We start from the raw sequence: 5,891 nt of genomic DNA on the forward strand, positions 1-5,891 counted from the left end.
GACGAGTATGAGACGCGCGACCACCCTCCGCGACGGTTCACGACAAAGTGAGGAAGCAAGCACAGACCTGCACGGGATGGTACGACCTTGGTACACGGCGTACACGGCTAAGTCAATAAACTGGGTGACGCAACACACTAGCGCGTTGGATCGACGGAGAGCACCGATACTCGGCACGCTCTACGGCTCTACCGTACTCTCTCGCTCGCACATCTCCCCCCATAGACCCCTGAAATCCTCGCCAAGCGTCAAACCGACGGAGAGCACCGATACCGCGGCTCGCTCTCCCGCTCTCACTCACTCCCGTTCGATCGCTCCGGCCATCTCCGGCACCGTTCGGCACGCGTCGGCACTGACGGAAAGCAACGATACCACGGCTCGCTCTACCGCTCTCGTTTATTTATGATGTTCATATTCCCCAAAGAAATATCATTTTTAATTAATTTGTTTAAGCGACATGTTCTTTTTAAAGATTTAGCTCTCCAGTATAAAATTTCGATTTATCGAACCCTTCGATGATCATCACTGTTTTATCAACTGACAGTTGCAGGTATTTTCATATGATAAATCTCGACGATTTTATCGACTGCGCATCACTCCTCGGACAATGCAATCCTGACTATTCTACTTGTCCGTATTCAATAGGAATAATCTACTGCGAATATTCCAATAAAGGAATACTAGATAAAGATTTTTGTTTTCCTGAAATAAACAGTTGAATTTATGCTGATTTATTCCAGAAAAGCTGCAACGTACCCTCCTATTCGGTTTGACCAACTACTATTATATATCATAATACGTCGCTGAAGTTTACATAAATATAACCCGCATATCGTGCAACTGTAAACCTTATCTTAACTATGTTCATATCATATAATTCTCGCCTGTTTTTCCGGATAAATAATAAATCCCTGGAAACCTTTGTGCTTGCCCTCGGGGGAGCGTTTTCGCACTTGCAGATAGGGCAACGACCTACATTCAAACCCGATGACCCTCCCGCGTTCAGCTTCCAACCCTCGGTCTTTGGGAACGACCGGAAGTTTACAGCTTTGTTCCCAGAGGCGACTAAACACCACGATCTCTCTTTTGAATATTCGTTTTCCGTTTAGCTCTATGTATCTATTCCCTATATCGAAACTATACAGTCCTTCTCAAGCCAAAATCACCCATAACAAAATCATCTTATTCGGGACGAAATGATTTTAACGATATATCCCTTAAACGAATGTGAATCACGACATTACATTCGGTCCCATTCTTTGCCACACCCCACATTACAATCTACGAATACAAATATCAAGTTATCGTCAATCTACTAGAAAAATAGTACTACTACTTTCTAAATAGGACCTTCCCAAGATATTTAAAGATCTTAACGAGGACGTAACGGGACATGTGGACCTTTTCCTCACATCCTCCGAATATACAAAACATCCAAAACGTACCTTTTCCGGACGTACATATGACGTTTGCCTGTTATCTGAGTTTAAGGGATCATGCTCAGGCAGGAGGCCGAAAAAAAGAGTGTTCTTCGGGAATTTTTTTCTCAAAAACTGTAAGACCTTTTTCAAAAAATGTGTTTCCGTGTCAAAGATTGAAGTTTCTAGATTATAAGGTAAGGAGGGTCCAGACCGTGACCAGATCAGGCCGGAATACTCGATTTTAAAAGGGTCAACGACATCGCGAGAACACAAAAAACACATTGGTCCAGTCGAAGGGGGAGAGAAGCCGGTATGAAAACAGGGGATACCGAGGTGAACGGTGAGGGTGAAGAGAAGATGAGGACGCGAAAGGGTGGAGATGTGGATCGGTAGCCATCGGTCGGTGGACGCGGCAAAGAGACGGTAGTAACGGGGCTGCTCGGAGAGCGTCGAGGCGGGCCACGTGGATCAATACTGAAGAGGGTGAAGGCAGCCGCCTCCAGCGTCCGCGAGTAGCAGTATGCTCGCGTCGCGGATACGCGCCGCACGCTTCTCGCTCCCGAGCTTTCGCATCTAGTTCGCCGACGGGGATTCGAGGAACGTCAACGTTCCACCGTTCGTGCACTCGATTCGACCGGATCGTTCGTTCCTTTCGAATCCGTAGGCTCCTTCGAACTCGCCAGAAATCCGAACTACCCTCCCTGGCCGCGAAAGGATGACATCGCTCCGCGCTCCAGGAAGAAACATCGAGGTCTCGCGCATTCAACTTTCTCCCGGTGTTTGACCCTCGTTGCCTCACCCTCTAACACCCCCCCCCCCCCAAGAAACCGTGTCCCACCCCCCTCGGAGTCGGTTCGAGTCCTTTCACCCCTGTCCTCTTCGTGCCTCGCTAAGATTCACTGGAATTAAATAATAGAAAGTATAGATACAATTGGGAAAATAGATACTTTTGCCAGATTAGTCGGAAGGACAGAATGTATCGCTGTTTAAATACACGTCTGTGACTGTCCTCGAAACATTCGAACGATAAGGAAAGTCGTCGTTACTCGACCTAAGCGTCATAGTTCCTGCTTCTCTCTTATCTTATCCGACCGGCGTGTTGGAATGAACCATTGTTCCCATCGAGTAGAGCGTGTTTTGTTCTAGATGGTTTGTTCTAATGGGATGAAAAATTTCGGGAATATTAAAGATTGTTTTTTCCTATTTATAGACATATGAAGGGCAAGATCGGTTCGTATTCGAGTTCTCGGAAGGAAAGATGAAAAATACGCGTTGATAATTTAACGTCTTACTCTCTCCCCGGCAACAGCTCCCGGGTTAGGTCGAAATTCGAAGCCCAGATGTGAAAATATCCAGAATGTTCGGACACGCGTGAACAGACCCATCGCCGGTCGCACCCATTCCGTTGCCCCTGTCACGCGCACGCCGTTTACATATTCCCGTTTCTGTCTCGTGTTCACGCAGCCGAGGATTCTGTGCTCGTGAGGAAGCTGAATGGACGTTCACGCGGCGTTCGAGGGACATTGGTGCTCCCGATAGCCCCGATCAAGATCTCCCGTCGTTGTTTCGATCGGTGCGCCGACGTGTGGATTTTCCCGCGGCGATGCGCGCTGGCTGGTAGAAGAACCAGAGATCTCCCGTCGAAATAAAGAGAGAAGGTCGCGGTCGTGGGGCGTTTGGGTGTCTGCCTTTTCTGTGGATCATAGGGTGAGTACACAAGACTTTATCTCCTCGCGATACGTTGTCGCTGCTGTTACTGTTCGAATTAGATAAACCGGAATATCGCACGCGTTCCGTAGACGGCACGGAGCATCGGAACGATAAATGTTTAAAAAGACCGTGAATTGAAACGTCGAGAGTTAATTGTGAAAGCGGAGCGGAAATGACTGCGAGGAATTTTCCCTATCGAAATCAAAGAACGAAATGACGGCGATGTAACGCGATTTGTATAACAACGAATAGGGAACTGGTTAAAACATCGATTAAACTGTAATTAAGACCGATGAAGGGCGTCGACCGTGTTGAAAGAAAAGAACGCTCGAATTTACAGACTAGTTTTTCGAACAAACGAGGGAGGAGAGTTTGTGTTAATCTTGAAACGAGCGCGCAATCAACTTTAAAGCCAGTTTCACCCTAGTGGTTGAAGGTACGATAAGATCACGATCAATCTGAATTTAAACTATATATCTCTTATTAGAGTAACGTGTGATTGATAAAGACTGCTATTTGATTTGACGTGATCTGACCGGACCGTGACCGCCAGTGTGAAACCGGCTTTATTGTGTCAATAGAACGCGTCGAGATTAACGGCGTTTGTGCGTACGAGCCGGCAGTTATCTTGCGCAATTGTTGAGACTAACATTTGCAATCAGAAGACTTTTTCTACGCAACGAGCCGTGATTCACGATTCACGAGACGCGTTACTTTCAATGACGATTATAAGCCGCTTCGATAGCGGAAAGAGGTCAGACACCTTGCTTGAGCGTGTCCCAGGGAACGTTAAAACGTGTACCGATCTGTTCTTGCGTGTGTCACGCCTTCTTGGTATACAGTATCGGATAAATGAATTGAGACTAACACATTTTTTATACATATATATATATCATCTTTATTAACACTAGAACTACCAAGCAAGTCAAAATGACTTGTCAATGCACTCTTACAACAACGATTAAAATGTTATGACAATACATTTTCTCCGATCCTTTGTACCTTTTATTGCGATATGAGAGTGAAGAAATTAGTCAGTTTCTAAATTTCGAAATTTTCAAAAGTTTTTCACGTATACAGATGATAAGAATAAACGGGGATAAGGCCCCATTAGTATACAAAGGTATCAATGCTGAAATAGTCACAAAATTTTGCAAAATTTTCTGAGCCGAATTTCTATACCTAACAAGAATTACACAAAACAGACGTTGATTGTTTAATGTAACCTCAACAGTATCCTTAATTCAAATGATACACGAAAGGATTTTTCTCCGAATACATTTGTACGGTACTGTATACCAACCGTGAGAGTAACAAATGCAAACAGCCGGTTGCGTCTGAATGGACGGTTACCTGCCTGTCGGATCGGCGTAGACCAGCTGGCTCCGGTTCCAAGCGGTTTCCACCGATTATTTGGTATTCGTTGATCGTTCAGCTGCGTTTCGATCGATAAATCTCAAGCTGCTTTCGTAACTGGAAAAACACTACTGGCTTAGGGACACGCGGTGACCTATGATCGTTCGACGACGATACACGCTCTCCACAGAGAAGCCACGAGTGTTTCTGGCTCGTAAACGTGTTCCCTAGGCTCGTAACGAAACGCTTAACCACCAAAAGTCGTTTGTTTGAGGAGGAATTAGCGAGCTACCATGGGGATCGGAGTAAATAAAAGCCGAGATATCAATTTCTCTATGCAAACGTTTGCCTATCGCGTGCGAATTTATTGCTTATATTTGCTCGACCCGCGTGTCGCTGTTTACGACTTCGATTTCGTTCGCGATCGAATGACGTCGATCTTAGGAAAAAACAGCGACGTCGCCCGAAACGAATGTCGCGTGGTGCAGCGCTTCACTTCGAAAGTGCACTCGTGGAGGCAGCAGCGTTCTCAGTCCCGTTCAGAGTTGTATATTCGAAAAGAAAAAGAAACGCTTCTCTGATAATGCACCTTGAAGTACTAATCTACGCGTCGATAAGCAGACAAGAAGGCTCGTTATCAGATAAAGAACACGAAGCGATTGGGTAATAATTTCTCAAGGACGATAAATCCAAACTGTCGATTGCGATCGATTCGAGCTGCATTTACGATCAAACGACCCGTGAATTTTACGACCAGGTGCTGATTCGCGATTCAAATATTTTCACGCGTCATCATCGCACAGAAGAGGGGAATACTAGTTACAACAAACTACTACAGGAGAATATTTTCTGGCTGAAAATGTGTTCGACGAGATGATTCGTGGGAGGGGAAAAGGAGGATTGGATCCCCACCAACTTTTCCCCTCCGGGGGACTTGTCGAGCGGATTCCACGGTATCCGAAGATTATCTGAACGGAGCTTGGTTATCAACGTTTAGCAAACGGACAGCAGGCAAGCGAGAAGAGTCGAGCGATGTCTAACGCACGCACGGAACGCTCGGTGACTGGTCGACTCGCGCTCTCATCGGCCGCCACCGATCACGGATAGAAGACCTTCGAGGGAACGCAACAACACGGCCGTGTCAGCCGGTGGTAAACAGTCGATCGGCGATCATCGCGAAGCTTAGACGTGCATATTAACGTGCGTGCAAGCCGCAGGAGCCCACGCCAGCCAGCCAGCCTGAGTCTGTTATTTGCTTGACGGACCGTTTCGATCGCAGCGATGACCGTCGTCTGCGTCTAACCGATCGTCACCGTGGAAATCGACCCTATCGTGTGTTTCCTTTCGCAAACTTGGTGTGGCGTTCGACCGAGTTTCCGACAGGGATAAACCACCACAGGAGAT

Source organism: Dufourea novaeangliae, unplaced genomic scaffold (assembly GCF_001272555.1).
Source record: "Dufourea novaeangliae isolate 0120121106 unplaced genomic scaffold, ASM127255v1 scaffold125, whole genome shotgun sequence".
Lineage (NCBI taxonomy): Eukaryota > Metazoa > Arthropoda > Insecta > Hymenoptera > Halictidae > Dufourea > Dufourea novaeangliae.